This window comes from Macaca thibetana, chromosome 1 (genome assembly GCF_024542745.1).
Source record: "Macaca thibetana thibetana isolate TM-01 chromosome 1, ASM2454274v1, whole genome shotgun sequence".
In the NCBI taxonomy this organism is placed as follows: Eukaryota; Metazoa; Chordata; class Mammalia; order Primates; family Cercopithecidae; genus Macaca; species Macaca thibetana.
This window is the reverse complement of record NC_065578.1, coordinates 52634037-52650662: the sequence shown is the minus strand read 5'-3', so window position 1 is coordinate 52650662 and position 16626 is coordinate 52634037. Positions and strand designations below refer to the sequence as shown.

General features: G+C 49.7%; 2 protein-coding genes across 2 annotated transcripts in view; one reads left to right on the top strand and one right to left on the bottom strand.

Annotated features, from left to right (window-relative positions):
* MRPL37 (mitochondrial ribosomal protein L37) overlaps positions 1 to 16626 on the bottom strand; it is a 911410-nt gene that overhangs the window by 810034 nt on the left and 84750 nt on the right. The gene's annotated exons all lie outside the window — the stretch shown is intronic.
* Positions 4071 to 16626, top strand: part of MAGOH (mago homolog, exon junction complex subunit) — a 176677-nt gene continuing 164121 nt past the window's right edge. The window contains exon 1 of the mRNA XM_050803803.1: positions 4071 to 4074. The gene's annotated coding sequence lies outside the window, so the exon portion shown is untranslated. The remainder of the gene's footprint in view (positions 4075 to 16626) is intronic.

The window sequence follows — 16626 nt, the reverse complement described above, 5'->3', positions numbered from 1 at the left end:
TCTAAGGTTGCCTCTCATGCTGGAAGTTCCTTGAGGGCAGCTCCATGTGCTGGCCCCAAGCCCAACCAGCCTAGCACCTAGGGTGAGTTAAGTATCTGGTGCATCCATTGAAACCTCTGTGGCCCAGCTGCGGCAGTATTTTTCTGTCCAGACAGGACTTATGAGAGTCTCCTGGGTCCCTGCCTCTCCCTGTTCGGCAAACACAGATCTAGGGTCAGACAGTTGTGGTTTGGATTCCAGCACGGCCACTCAGGCGTGCTCCCTAGTGTCTCCCCAGCCTGGTGGGAAGGGCAGCGCTCACCTTTAGAGGTGACTGTGCAGCACAGAAGCAGCACATGGGAGCACCTGACATGACAGCCAGCACGCTCTAGGTGTCAGGCTCCTGTAGACCGGGAAACCCCCAAAAGATTGGGCCTGAGTCATCCTGGCACCATAGTTACTGTCTGGAGACTTAAGGGATGAGTCTCATTTGTGACTTTCTTCAGATTCTGCAAAATTCATAGCCTGTGAGTCCATCCTTCTTCCCGCCCTCCTTTCCTCATGGGCCCAGACTCCACTCCGACACTGCCCCAGTTCTGCCTCTCACCCGCCTGGCAAACCCAACCCAAGGACAGTCTGATGGCCTCGCCTTCTCCGTGCCTACCTGGGCTACTCAGTGCCACTGGGTGTTCAGCACTGCCAGGCTGTTCAGAACTGTCATCTCCCTGTTCCACCCAACCTCCATTCCACCCTCACTCCCCTCTCAAACCCCTGTCCACTCCTCTCAGCAAGTGACTCTGGCCCCCACTCCATGGGGACTATGCAGATGCGTTCCTCCTCCCCACCTTGCTCTCCCAGCTTCTCTTCTGCTCCTACACCATCTCTATCTCCCTCTGTCTTAGTCTGCTTCTATTGCTACGAAGGAATAGCAAAGGCTGGGTGATTTATAGAGAAGAGAGGTTTATTTAACTCACGGTTCCTCAGGCTGTACAAGAAGCATGGCGCCACCGTCTGCTTCTGGTGAGAGCTTCAGGGAGCTTCCACTCATGGCAGAAAGTGAAGGGAGAAGGTATCACCTGGTGAGAGAGAAGGAAACAGAAAGGGGATCTTTTAAACAACCAGACCTCCAGGTGAACTCATACAGCGAGCACTCATTCATTACAGCGAGGATGCCGCAAAGCCATTCAAGAGGGACCCACTCTGATAACCCAGACTCCTGCCGTCAGGCCCCACCTCCAACACTGGGCATCAATTTCCACAGGAGATTTGGAGAGGACGGATTTCCAAACTATATCACCTTTCCTGTCAGGCATGCTGAAAACACTGGCAGGGGTCCAGCCTCAGTCTCCCCATCCTCAGTCTCTCTAGCCTTCCCTGAGGCATCTCTACCACTGCTCAGCTGTTTCTCTTCTGTGTTCCCAGGCTAAGCTGCTGGGACCACCAACCACCCTCCTGTGCTGGTTTGAAACCTGGGAGTCATCCTTGGTTCCCCCTCCCTCCCCACAGGCCATCTATTCCCTCTTCTGCACAGGATTCCTTCTCTCTTCCCATGGCCATCTCACCTAGGTTCAGGCACCCTGCCTCCAGCCTGGCCTCCTTCCCCAGTCCTCCCTCTATGCTGGATTGCATATCTGTCCAAGGTCAGACAATCATCCTTACCCAAGACCCTCACAACTCCCCTAGCCTCCTGGGTGGGGTCTGCCCCTGACTTCAGCGGTACACACCCATGGCCCTCTGTCATCTGGTCTCCATGACCACTCTGACTTATGTCCTCCCCACTCTTGCCCCTCCAGCTTCCCTGGGCCCTCTCCTACTTCTTTGACATGAAACATGCAGGTTCCTCTGCCTGGAAGACCTTCCTTCCTCCCCTCCCAGCCCCCTCTTCAGCTGACCCAGTCCTCTCCATCCTTCCAGACCCAGCTCCTGCATCACCACCTCCTGGGGCTATCTCCAGCCTCTAGGGTTAAGGTTATAGCCCCTGACAATTCTTCTTTCTAGCCTGGATCCCAAGGTGCTATTGTCATCTGTTTACACATCTGTCTCCCACATAGCCAGAGTGTTCCTCCAAGTCAGGGGCCGTGCCCCATTCACCTCTGGGTCCCCCAAGTCTGGCACATGGTGGGTGGCCAGTGGCTAACTTGTGATGGAACTCAGGCTGTAAGGTGTATATCCAATGTCCATACCTCTGGCCTCGCCAGTAAAATAACGTTTCCTGCTCATGCAGAAGGACTGTCTCTGGCTTCACCTTGTCTCCAACTCTGATGGCAGGAGCATGGTCTGCAGATTCAGATATCCCAGGTTCAGGCCCTGACTTGGCCAATTATTAATGATGGGTTTTGGGCAAGACACTTAACCTCTCTGAGCCTTAGTTTCCCCATGTATAAAATGGAGCTGGTAATGCCTACCTCATAAGGTTCTGGTAGAAATTAAATAACGTGATGCAACTGGAGCTGGTAGAGGATCTGCACGTAGTAGACACATAAAAGTGGGAGCTATCACTCAGGTGGGCTTTTTAGTAACATACAGTAAATTAAATAGAATAGGGCTGGATTACATTAGCTACAGAAACAAGCCAGGTGCAATGGAGTGAGCCCCAGGATAAAAACAAAAAGACCTCAGTCCCACCTCTGTCACCAAACTAATGTCCTCCCTGGGGTCCTCACTTTTTAAAAAAGGGATGGGCCAGGCATGGTGGCTTACACCTGTAATCCCAGCACTTTGGGAGGCCAAGGCAGGAAGATTGCGTGAGCCCAAGAGTTCGAGACCAACCTGGGCAATGTAGCAAGACCCTGTTTCTAAAAAAAAAAAAGATAGCCGGGCAGGATGACATGCACCTATAGTCCCAGCTACTCAGGAAGCTGAAGCAGGAGGATCGCTTGAGGCTGGGAGGTCTAGGCTGCAGTGAGCCATGATCGTGCCACTGAACTCCAGCCTGGGTGAGAGAGAGAGAGACCCTGTCTCAAATTTTAAAAAGGGGGACAGCTTGGTTAAAATGGTAACCAGGTTAACTCCCAGCTCACACGTCCTCTGATTCTAAGATTCTTTGACTCTACAATTTCATGAACTGCCATATGTAGCCTGAGGTGCAACCAAAGTCATCAAGCAGAAATGCTCAGAAAACCTAATTCTATTGAAGGGCAAAAGACTAGCATTAGAAGGCCAGGTTAGGTGACAAGTCCTTACCTACAACTATTTCCTTCCCCAGGAGAAGATGGCTTTCCTCCTGAAGTGTTCAGAGGTAGTAATGCTTAACACAGCTGTTTTGTGAGTCCCAGCAATGCTTAACCTTCTGGTAATCACCGTGAATGGCTGGCAAGAGCTTATGCCTGAGAAATGCAGCCTTCTAGATGAAATTTTCAGGGAAATGGAGGCTTTAGACATCACGGTGTTTTCAAATATCATTATTACTGCTCTATAAATATCCCACGCCCACAGTGTATCAGGTGCCACATGGGAAATATTGGATTCAGTTGGAGATTTTCTTAAAAGACACATAACAGTACCATATGCCAGTCATCTTGTATAGTATTTATGTACATGCTGCAGAAGCAAAGATTAGCTATGTCAACATATATAGAAAAATCCCACAAAACAGAGTCCGTGGGATGTGTATTATCTGTACTTATGATCAAAAGCATTTGCCGACTTTCTTCACTACAAGAGCTATTTCACCCATAAACTACAGAAAGGTTAGAGGAGCAGGAATGAATAGAGTAATAACCAGGTGGAAATCATCAGAGATCCCTGCAATCTCCTACTAGCTCAGAGGCTGTGCAGCTGAAAAAAGCAGTTCCAGAACTGTGAACAGCAATTAACCCTTCCATTTACTTTGAACGAATGCTATTTAAACACACTTTACTCCTTTTCAATGGTCCTCACCACCACACCAAAGGGGACGTTGCTTGGAGAAAAAATATTTTTTGGAGACATGTAAGAGGAAAAATTATTTCCACTAGGATGATCCTAAGTGCAAAATTGTTCATGAGCACTGTGCAAATAACCAGCCAGTTGTTTGGGTGTTATGAAGGGAATTACATCCTCCCCACTCATATGTTGAAGCCTTCACCTGCAACGTGATGGTATTTGGAGACGGGGCCTTTGGGAAGTTCTTAGAATTAGATGAGGTCATGAGCATAGGGCCCTGATAGTGAGATTGGCGCCCTTATGAGAAGAGACACCAGAGCTGTCTCTTTCACTCTCTCTCTCTCACTCTCTCGCTCTGCCAGTGAGGACACAGCAAGAAGGTGGCTGTCTGCAACCCATAAGAGAGCCCTCAGCAGAACCCAACTGTGCTAGCACCCTGATCTCAAATCTCAGCCTCCTGAAATGCAAGAAAATAAATGTCTATTGTTTAAGCCACCCAGTCTATGCTATTTTGTCATGACAGCCATATCTAATACAATGGGGTTCTTTCCCTCTGAGCTTTCATTGTAGATAGTGACGAGATCAAAATTCAAGATCACATTAAGCAAAGAGACACACTAGATTCTTGGTAGAGTTTGTAGCTGAGGACTGAAAGGACATGTGACTATCTCTTAGGCCATTAATCCTGAGCTAAAAATATGAAATTGTCCAATTATTTGGAGAACTGAGCAGTACTAAACAGATTAATGCCAGCAAATGGTTTGAAATCCAGTAGCAATATGTGGAGCCCAGGCAGGTGGAGTGGGGACAGAAAGAACAACTTAGTTTATTGTGAATTGCATTTCTCTTTACTGTGCAGTTTTATTTTTAATTGCAAAGTGTCTGGTTGAGCAGTTATTACTGCAATTTATTTTTGTAATAAAAGCTCTATGTTAAATCACAGTTTTATGAACAGTGACTTAAACCAGATTTTGCCATAATAAATAAGATAGTGAAGTGCTTTTAAAAGTTGAAAAAGCTCTGCGGCTCACCCCAAATGTTAATGTAAATGTTAGGCAGAAATAACAGTGACCTAACAGGATTATGCAAGAACTCTCCAGGTACTTGTGCTGAGCATGCTGAGGGCTCATCTGGCCTCACTGGCCTAGTGTTCTGGATTTAATTTGATCCCCAAATAGCTGTGTGGCCTGGGACAGGTCCCTTTCCCTCTCTGAGCTTTAGTTTCCTCATGTGTTAAAGCGAAAACAAAAAAGACAAGAAGGTTGAATCTTTCTGCTCCAACATGCTTCTCAGGAATATGACTCCACTCAAGAGAAGGCAGCTCTGAAAGATGGACTCCTAGACTGAGCAGAAAATGAAGGGTTAGGGGCAGAAGTGAAGCATGAAAACCCCTTGCCCAGGTGTGGAAGGCCCAGTGTGTCACACTGACAGGATTCTTCCAGCCGGAAACCTCTGTGGTCAGTGGCGCCTCTGCTTGGGCTTCACTGGGCTCTGGGCTGGCTGCTGGACTCCCTCTGCCCACTCGGTCCAGTGGACCCCGCTCAGTTCCAGCTTCTGGCCCAGACTCCACACCCCCGGCTCTGTGCTCAGCCCACAACTGGTCCCAGCATGCCACCTTGAACGGCTTCTGCCTTGGGGCCAGTGTCTAGACAAGGGGGACGCAGTAGTGCCCAAAAACTCACAGACATCATCAACACGGAGTCCCAAGGGATATAGCTTTTACCTGGGGAGTCCGTAGACCTGAACCTCCAAGGACTGTTACAGCTCTCTCTCCTTCCCACCCCTGCAGTGCAGTGAACGGTGTCGGGGGCATTGTTATAAGGGGCATGTTGTAGAGGGTATGTTATGGCTCATTTGTGTTACAGCTTGCTTGTTCCCACCATCCGCATGCTTTGGCAAACAATGGCATGTCACAGCTTATTCAGTCCCTCTGCCCCACTCTGGCATGGGGCTTCTGGGCTGGCCTGGCCCAGCTGCTGCTTCCATCATGTGGGGAAGCCACCCCGAGCCAGCAGAGTGTTCTACAGCTCATTTCCCACCCGTGTTCAGCAGATCCTGGGTTTCTGTCCCGTGTCCAAGAAGAGTGAGGGTTACGAAGACAACTAGAGAGTGAACAAGGTGGAGAAGAGTTTTATTGAGTGACAGAAGAGCTCTCAACACTGGAGGGGACCTGAAGTGGGTAGCCCCTACCTGAAGGCAGGTAGTCCCAAGGTGTGGCTGAGTCGGGAGTTTTTATGGACTCAGAATAGGGGGAGTGCCTCCTGACTGGTCCATGGGTGGGTCTGGAAGAAGCACCATTGGACTGACTAAAAGGCATCAAGGAAGTTCTCACTGTGGGTCGTGGACTCTGTCTGGAACTGACAGCCCAGTTTTCAGGCTTTAAGTTGTCTTTGGCTTGAAGGTCAGGTTTCACCGGGAACCCATCCTGTCTGCTTAGGAACCCATCTCTTTCTGGCTACTGTCAACACGATTACCCTTCGTAGAGGCCCCCCTCCAGCCCTCATGTGGTGCTGGAGGTCATGCATGTCCAAGGCTGTACATGGGAAAGTCCAGGCACAGGCAGAAGGCCCCAGGCCCTCACACAGGAGGAGTCTGGGGAAGCAGGACATTCAGAGGTGCCTCTGCAATGGGGGACTGGATAAGAACTGTGCTCTCCTGAAAGGGTTGGGCAGGTGCCAGGTGGGGGCTCATGGCTTAGTGTGCTGACTCCCGTCCACCCCATCCTCAAGCCAGCCAATGCTGTCAGTCCAAAGGTGCAGGCAGGGGAGTCTCCAGCTGCCCTCCCACCTATCAGGGCTTGGGGTAGATTAGTTTGCTGGGCTGTCATAACGAAGTCCCACAATTAAGACCGTGGCTTAAATAACAGACATTATTTTCTCACAATTCTGAAGGCTGGAAGTCGGAGAGCAAGGTGTTGGCAGGGTTGGTTTCTTCTGCGGCCCCTCTCCTGGGTTCATAGATGACTGTCTTTGCCCCGTGACTACACATGGGCTTCCCCCTGGGTGTGCCTGTGTCCACATTTCCTCTTTTTATAAAGACACCAGTCATATTGGATTAGGGCCCACCCTAACAACCTCATTTTAATTTAATTACCTCTTTAAAGACCTCGTCTCTAAATACAGTCACATTCTGAGCTACTGGGTATTAGGATTTCAACATGTGAGTTTTGGGTGGTCCAAGTAAGCCCCTCACAGGGGGCTGTGGATGCATTGAGGGGACGTTGAATTCATTTTCTAGAATTCGTTTTCTAGGGGTGCCATAAGAAATCAGCACAGACTGGGAGGCTTTCAACAACAGAAATGGATGTTCTCACAGTTCTGGAGGCCAGAAGCCTGAAATCAAGGTGCTGTCAGGGCCACACTCTCGGAAGACTCTAGAAGAGGTTCCTTCCCTGCCTCTTCCAGCTTTTGTCAGTTGCTGGCAGTCCTCGGTGTTCCTGGGCTATAGCCGCATGGTTCTAGTCCCTGCCTCTGTCTTCAAGATGGTGTTCTCCCCTGTCTGTGTACCCTACACCTTCACACAGTGTCTTCCTCTGTGTCATGTCTAAACTTCTCTCTTATTACAAGGTCCACCCTATTCCAGTGTGACCTCATTTAACTCGATTACCTCTGCAAAGACCCTACTCCCAAATAAAGTCATATTCACGGGCACTGGGGGTTGGGACCTCAGCATATCCTTTGGGGGGACCCAATTCAGCCCACAGTGAACCCCTTCTCTTCATGCTGCTGCCCCATACCCTCACAGCTCCTTGGATATCATTATTTCGCTCATGGCTTCAGGAAGCGAGATAACCATCTTCCCTGGGTTTGTGGCTGTTTTGAATGACTAACATCCTTCTCTCTCCCAGCTCCCTCTTCTCTCCCTCTTTATGTCTCTTTTCTTCTTCTCCTCCTTCCCCTCTCTTGTCCTCCCCAGTTTTTGTCTCCGAGCTCTGCCTCTCTCCTCTTCTTTCTTCCTCGCTTCCCCCCTTCCCCTCACCCAAGCCCCTCTCCTGTCTGCCCCTCCTCTCTGAGGTGCCCACCCAGAGGACCCCATGGTTTCTCAGAGGTGATGACTAGGAAGAGTGTTTCTCAGCTCTTAAAAAACTCCTGAGTCTTGGCTTTGCACTTGTGACCACACTACGGCTTTCTTTCCCACAGTAGAGTGGGTCTGTGTTTTTCCAAGCATTTTACAATAGTATTTGACTTTTCATTCTTTTGAATTCTAATGCTCTGGAATTAATAAAGTTAAAAAAAAAAACAAAACAAAAAACCGCCGCGATTATTTTCTTCTTCTAAGGAAGGCCCGGCTGAGAGGGGTCAGTTAATTCAGTCTGAGTCTGCCTGCTCTGTGTCCACTGGTCCTCCTGGTAACAGGAGCCTCTGCCATGTTTTTGCTAGGCTGCTCTTTGCTATCTGGTTGGTCTATTCTGGGCCCAATTTTTGGTTTATCACCCTCTTTATGGAATATAGATGCATAAGTCCTAAATAAACTATTAGCAAACCAAATCTATCAGTGTATTAAAAGAATACCAGGCCATAACCAAGTAGGGCTTATTATAAGAATTCAAGGAAGATTCCAAGAAATGAACCATTGATACAATACCACGGCTGAATCTCAAAATAATTATTCTGCATGACAGAAGCCATACCAAACAAAAGTACATATGAAACTCTAGAGAATGCAAACTAATCTGTAGTGACAGGAAGCAGATCAATGGTAGCCTGGAGGAGGGGGTGGGGTGCCACGGTGGGGCCAAGAGCAAGCTTTGGGGGATGATAGATACACCCACGCTCTTGATGGTGGTGATGAATTCAGGGAGGGTATGCACATAACCAAACACCAAATCACACGCTGAAAAGATCAACAAAGGTTACACATGTGTAGGGTCCAGCCCTACGGGGCCTAGCGGGTATTCTCCCCGTGTGCCGAGACGAGAGATTGTAAGAAATAATGACACAAGACAAAGAGATAAATAGAAAACAGCTGGGCCCGGGGGACGACTACCACCAAGATGCGGAGACCAGTAGTGGCCCCAAATGGCTGGGCACTCTGATATTTATTGCATACCAGACAAGGGGTAAGGGTAAGGAGAGTAAGTTGTCCAAGTAATTGATAAACTCAAGCAAGTCATATGATCATAGGACAGGGGGCCCTTCCCTTTTAGGTAGCCGAAGCAGAGAGGGAAGGCAGCATACGTCAGCATTTTCTTCTATGCACTTATAAGAAAAGATCAAAGTCTTCAAGACTTTCATTATTTCTTCTACTGCTATCTACTAAGAACTTCAAAGAGGAACCAGGAGTATGGGAGGAACATGAAGGTGGACAAGGAGCATGATCATTGAAGCACAGTACCACGAGGAGGGGTTTAGGCCTCCAGATGACTGCGGGCAGGCCTGGATAATATCCAGTCTCCCACAAGAAGCTGGTGGAGCAGAGGGTTCCCTGACTCTTCCAAGGAAAGGAGACTCCCTTTCACGGTCTGCTAAGTAACGGGTGCCTTCCCAGCCACTGGCAATACCACTTGACCAAGGAGCCCTCAAGTGGCCCTTAGGCAGGCATGACAGAAGTCTCACCTCTTGCCTTCTAGGTCACTTCTCACAATGTCCCTTCAGCACCTGACCCTATACCCGCCAGTTATTTCTTGGTTATATTAGTAATACAACAAAGAGTAATATTAAAAGCTAATGATTAATAATGTTTATACTAATGATTGATAATTGTCCATGATCATCTCTATATCTAATTTGTATTATAACTTTTCTTTATTCTAACTATTTTCTTTATTCTACTGCAACAGTTTGTGCCTTCAGCCTCTTGCCCCGGCACCTGGGTAATGCTTCGCCCACACACATGAAGGTGTTGACTAATGTCGTCGAGTGTGTACCAATACAAGGGATCAAGACCTAAAACGGAAAGTCACGCGGCAGATGGGAAGATGCAGCAACGTTCCCTCCATTATCTCCTACACAGATGTATTCAATGACAGAGAATCTGGAGTCCAGTGTTCTCCCAGGGTCTCCCCATGTCTCTGTCTGCATTTCCCAGTGGTGTAATAGGGCCACTTATGTCCTACCTTTGGGCCTGTTTGCTGTGAAATTAGGATGGAAACCTCCATGACTCAGGACTGTTGCAGGGTAAGAGGTCATAACTGCGAGGTGCTCACGACAAAGCAGAGCCTCCATCGATGGCAACGATGGGAAGCTGACAATTACTCCCAGTCCCTGGGACCTTCTGCTATGGGCGTGACCTAGCAGCTGGGGATCCTGCCTGCAAAGGCATGGCTCCTGCAAGCGTGTTGCAGGAAAAAATGAGATGTCCCCTGGGTGCAGGGACAAGAGTACTTATGAAACTCTTGTCTCAACACACTGCTTTAACAAGGTCTCTTATTCCCGAGTCCAGCTCAAGATCCCTCCTCACCAGCTTTCCAGAAATTGTTTTGCGATGCCCAGGGGAAGGAGGCCTTCAATCAAAAGCAAACAGCTTTTGACCATTTGAAAAGTGTATTGAATACATATTTTGAAAGCAGGGAGTAACAATAAATACGTTATAAAAAATACATTTGAAAGGAAATTCAGATATGCATTTGAAAAGAAAGGAAGCCCCAGTGCTGGCCCAGAACAAAGGAGAGACAGCACTGAAGGAGCAAAACGTTCAGTACATGTTTTGTCGGTGGAGTTTGTAACTTTTAGAATACATGACAAAGCTCTTAGGATTTCAAAGGGGCTGATGTTATCACCAAGACCCACCATTCCCAGTGGAGGCTGAGACTAGCAATACATGTGAGGAGGCCTCTCAGCGGCTTCCGCTCCGGGCTGTGAGGGCTGGAGGCATAGTTAGACAGTGGATGGGGAAGTCCTTCAGCACGGCCCAGGAGCACCAGTGTAAGTATTTGCATGCTGGTGCAGGCCCGACGTTGGATCCTGTGGGGCTGCAGGACAAACCTACTTTCATCATCATCATCGCGGCAAGCTCATGGTGAGTGCTGACCTTGTGAGAGGCACTGTTTGAAACACTTTCTATCTTTCATATACATCTCATTCCATCCTGACAACAGCACTATGTGTGTCGGTGCCATTATTGCCCCCGCCTTTTTTTTTTTTTAAATTTGAGATGGAGTCTCATTGTGTCGCCCAGGCTGGAGTGCAGTGGTACAATCTCGGCTCACTGCAACCTCCGCTCCCAGGTTCAAGCGATTCTCCTGCCTCAGCCTCCTGAGTAGCAGGATTACAGGCCTGTGCCACCATGCCCAGCTAATTTTATGTATTTTTAGTAGAGACGGGGTTTCACTGTGTTAGCCAGGCTGGTCTCAAACTCCTGACCTCAGGTGATCCGCCCACCTTGGCCTCCCACAGTGCTGGGATTACAGGCATGAGCCACCGCGCCTGGTCTTATTGACTCTTTTTTACCGATGGGAAAACTGAAGCATAGAGAGGGGAAGTAGTTTGCTCAGGGTCACATGTGCAGGACTGGAGAGGAGGAAGGGAGTTGAGATGTAGGCAGGGTAAATCAATAGAGGGGGCATTCTTGTTCACAGAGCACTAATCTAAACATCGGACTTGAAGGGTATTGGCTCCCTAATCCCTAGAAGGGCACAGGCCTGGGGACGCTCATCCAATGACTGGGAGCGGGGGAGGTGGATGCATATCAGGACCATTTAAATAATGTTCAGAAACAGGAGAAAGGGGCAAGGCCCATAACCTCTTGACCAAGCAGAAGGTATGGGGGCTCCTCGGTGTTCCCGCCTAACGAACATCTGCGTGGCCCCGCAGTTTACAGATGAGGAGACTGAGTCCAAAGGAGCTAAACAACTTGGCCAGGGCCCCGTGGTTAGTCAGGGAGCTAGCTTTGCCCATAGCTCTTTAAGAACTGTCAGAATCCCTCTCACTCAGACCCCAGGAACTGGGACTCAGAGAGGCAAAGGCTTTTGTGTTGCAGGCACAGCTGGCCAGAGCCACAGCCAGAGCTCGCTCTCTCCTCCCACCCGGCTCCTTTGTCTCATCCAGATCGTTCCTACACCCCCAAGGCAAAGGCGAGACCCCTGTAGCTGCCTCTTCTGCCTGGCTCAGGAAGGGTAGGCATAATTCAGGAGTGTAAATATGGCTTTTGAATAACCCTTGATACCTGCCCATCGAGAAAAAGAACATCCACACCGGGAAAATTAAAGGAATGCGCTGCTCCAAAGACTTTGAGTGGAGAAGGCTCCTGATCAGACAGATCTGGGAAGGCAGCCAGGAGAAAATCACTTCCACTGCCCCGCTGGGAGGCAGGGACAGTGACCTGGTTAGAGAAGCCTTTGGTTAGAGACTGTCCTGACGGTCCCATCTGCAAGGGGCTCCTGCCACCTCTTTCTCTCCTAGGACCACATTATCCACAGTTCTTTAGGACCTCTGATTGTCCTCCCCTAAAATGAAAGGGGTGGTCCCTCCACTGGGAGCGGATAAGCTGAGTGTATCCTTACAACGGTATAGAGCTTGGCAATGGAAAGGAGGAAGCTCCCCACAAGTGCAACAGCAGTGAGGCTAAAAAGCACTGTGCCGAGTGAAAGAAGCGGGCTTGGAAGCTGCATGTGTAATGGTTCCATATCTATGACATCCTGAAAGAGACAAACCACAGGGATAGAGATGGAGAGACCAATGTGGCCGGGGGGGGAGCAGGGGAAGGAATCAACTGCAAAGTGTCCCGAGGGGATCTGGGAGTGATGGAGATGCTCTGAATTTTGCGGGGTGATGGAAACATTTTGTCAAAACTTCTCAAACTCTGTTAGGTGAATTTTACTGTATGCAAATGATGCCTCAATACAGCTGATTGAAAATCACTGGGGAAAGAGAAAGGAAGGTGGCAGCCACCAGCTCTGCCACTGCTGCATCCCAGTCCCTGCCTTAATGGTCATGTGGGAAGGGCCCCTTCAGTGTCTTCAGGGGAGGCCCAGTGCCACCTGGCACTCCCACCTCGATGTGAGGGAATGGCCCGGAGACAGCTCCACCAGGAGAGGCGCCTCCAGCCACAGCCACCGCAGATCACATGGACAGCCGGGTCCCAGACTCTGCACAGCAGGCACCCTCCTAGCTGGGTTCTGGAGGACTGCCACTTCCTTTGTCACAACCCTCACCAAGACTGAGCTCTCCCTGGGTGCAATCCCTGTGCAGGCACTGGGGACAGGGGCAGAGCACGCTCTGCTGGGGTAGCAGAGCTGGCTGCAGACAGTTATGACAAGTGAGACAGAGGGAACCGTGCAACTGCAGAAGCCTGAGAAGGGGCTAGCTCAACCCTGATTGGAGGTCAGAGAGGCTTCCTGGAGGAGGTGGCATTCCAGCTCAGCTGGGACAGGGATGAGGAGGAGTTGGCCAGTGAGAGGCAGAGGCTGGCACAAGTCAGGGGAGTTATGAAGCAGCTTGGCCTCGGGAGGGAGGCTGGGGGAGGGGCTCGGCAATGCGTTCTTCCTGGAGAATTATGTATGTTGTGGCTAGTAAGCACCCTCTTGGTCTTGAAGGCTCATGAGTCTTTGACTCTGCCCCCTCCTGAGGTAATGGTGGAGCCCCAGGAGCAACATCATCCAATCTTCATTTTAGGAAAATTCCTGTGGCAGCCCGTGGGGCCCAGGAGTTGCCACTTTCTGGGTTTCACATGCTAGCATTTGGGTTTTGTTTTTCTTTTTAATATCTCTGGTTCATAAGTTTGCCACCTTTTAATTTTGCCCTTAAAAGTAACTGCAATTATCTCCCACTATGTCAAAAATAAAAAATTTAAAAGTGAGGGGGCAGATTTTAATACCCAATGTTGGAAAGAAATTAACCTCAGAATATGGACCCATCTTTAAAACCGAATACATGCTGCTTAATAAATATTCACCATGGAACCCCCACAGACCTGAAAAGACTTTCCCAGGTCTCACTGAAGTCTTCAGACAGGCTGGGATTCCAGGCCTTGGCTGAATCACCTTCATGGACAAGAAACAACCAGAAAGCACCCTAAACCATCTTCAGGGAGAAGGGAGAAGTGGGCAGGGGCTGGAATAGCCAGAGAAGGTTCTAGAACTGTACTGTCTGATAAAGTCACCACTAATCATGTGTGGTTTTGGTTCCTTGAAACATGGCTAGTCTGAATTCCGATGTGCTGTTTGTACACTGAATTTCCAATATTTGGTATAAAAAATGTGAGTTATCTTAACAATTTTGATGTTGATTATATGTTGAAATGGTAATATTTTGGAAATACTGGGTTAAAAATATTATGGAATTAATTTCACCTGTTTCTTTTCCGTTTTTAAAAACATGGCTGTTACAAGATGTAAAATTACTTATGTGCCTTGAATTTGTGTCTCTTGGTACATTTCTGTTGCTCTAGGAGCTGGAGCCCAAGCAGTGGTAGAACAAGGGGCAGGAAGTGGTGCTGACCTAGCAGCCAGGAGCCCGGGGGCACAGCATGGGGGGCAGGGCGTGGAGGAGGGCACATCCAGAGACTGGACTCCATTGGTTGTGGGGAAGGATTGTTGGTCTTTAGCAGAGAAGCGAGCTGCGATTGGGAACAGGATCTCTCTGCGGCAGCGTGCAGGAGATCAAGCCTGGGCAGAGCGGTGGCCAGGAGGCTGAAATCATGGTCTAATCGTGGTCTAGCGGGATGCAACAGTGGCAGAGCTGGTGGCTGCCGCCCTCCTTCCAGCCCATGAGGGTCTGGGTCTGGACAGGGTGAGATGGGAAGGATGACGTTGGGGTGGGCAGAGAAATGGTGAGAAGCTGTAAAAGGGTGACAGTGCCCCACAGGTTTGGGACGGACAGATGGATAGACCTCTACCACCTCAAGTCCCTCAGGGTCCAATCCTGAAGCCCAGAAGATGTCACAGAAAAAAATTCAGGGCACCTGGAGGAGTTGCTGCCATGGGGCTGCAAAGTTCCCTATTGTTAGTGAATACACACACACACACACACACACACCCCCATCCCAGAGCTGCCAGAGCTGAGATGAGCAGGAGAGCTTGCAAGAACTTCTGCCCCTTCCAGGCTGGTACCACAGTGCACCTTCTCTCTGAGTCACGGGATGATTTGTTCCCACATTTGTTTACCTGAGCCACAGCCAACACGTTTAAGACGTGCATGGCTTTTACAGGGCACCTGTGTGAGCACCATCTAGAGTGACACACAGAAGCACCTTGCAAATTGTGTTTATCTATTACGATCTGCCGCAGGCTACCTGCGAAGTCAGCAAGCACTTCAACCGTATCTCACAGGGGCAAGCAGCACCTTGAGGAAGTGAAGGGATTTGCCCAGGCAGTACCAGTCATTTTGCGGTAGGCCAAGGTTTCAACCCTTGGAGCCTGATGCCAAGAGGGAGAAGAGAAAATGTCTTGGACACATTTCTGTGTACAGCAGCTGGGTGCCGTCAGAAGTTGCAGGACTTGCCCTCTCCTCTGGGTTGCCATCTGACCATGCCCCCGAGGAATGCTGGCCAGCATGGACGTCCCCAGGCCTAAAGAGCAGAGCAGGTCTGCGCAGGCTCTCTGAGCCTCTGTCTGAGGCCTGAGCTCTGGGGACGCCGTTTTTGGCTATGGACAGCAGGGGGCGCCCCAGGACAGATGACTTTTTCCGGACTCGCCCACAAGGATCACTCAAGAATTGTGTCCTTTATACACTCAGAACCCATGTCCTGCTTTTCCTCTTTCTCCCAAAACCTGGATGGTCACACATCTTCAATAAATTGTGTTCGGACAAGCCCTTCTGCACTTGCCACCCTTGATCAGGCGCAGTACTTTAAAGAGAAGGCCTTGACAATCCTTATAAATGGGATTCATGCCCTAGGAGCTTTTTCCGAGATGGTGGGTCCTATTTATCAAGGAAGGGGCACAGGTAATCCTGGGGTCAGGGGATGGAAGATGCTGATTGGAAGAGGCTCCCAGGGAACCCCAACAAGCATTCACCAGCGCCATTTCTTTTCTTTTTCTTTTCTTTGAGACGGAGTCTTGCTCTGTCGCCCAGGCTGGAGTGCAGTGGCGTGATCTCAGCTCACCGCAAGCTCCGCCTCTCGGGTTCACGCCATTCTCCTGCCTCACCCTCCCGAGTAGCTGGGACTACAGGCACCCGCCACCACGCCCGGCTAATTTTTTTTGTATTTTTAGTAGAGACGGGGTTTCACCGTGTTAGCTAAGATGGTCTCAATCTCCTGACCATTTCTTGACGCACACCCAACCTATTCCCCCATTAGGCCCCTCACTCTCAGGGGATCTGCGTGGCAGGAGGAGACCTTGGGACCCCCTCCCATAACACTCACAACAAGGCTTTAGCCTCCTAGAGCCCGGGCAGGTTTGGCTGTGACCCGAGGCCGAGGCTGTGTGTAGGTTCATTCTGAAGTCAGCTCCAGGGTCAACTCAGAACTTCCCTGGCTTGCAGAGTGTAGTGTGGGCCCGGAGCAAGCTCTGCACTGGCTGTGTTAGGGTGAGAGAGGGCAGGCGTACTCAGGAGGGCACGCGGTGCAGATGAGTGTCTCAGAGCAGAGTTTAGCGATGTGATTCAACATCACGAACGACAGAGTTAATCCCACGCCCAAGAAAGACGTGATGGCGATTGTGTGGTATAACTGGGCAGAAAAGAAAATGTGTGGGTAAATGGCGACAATTAATGCTGCTTTTCCTCAGCAAACCTTTCACAGCTTCCCGTTCTCTGCAGGTGCTTTCCTGTGTAAGGCAGGGTTGGTCACTTCTCCTGACACCAATTTCATAGCCATCCTAGGTACCCAGAGACAGGGATTTTCCTGGAGGCACCTTCCTTTCCCTACTTGTAGCCCATATGGTTTATGTGGTGCTGACCCCAC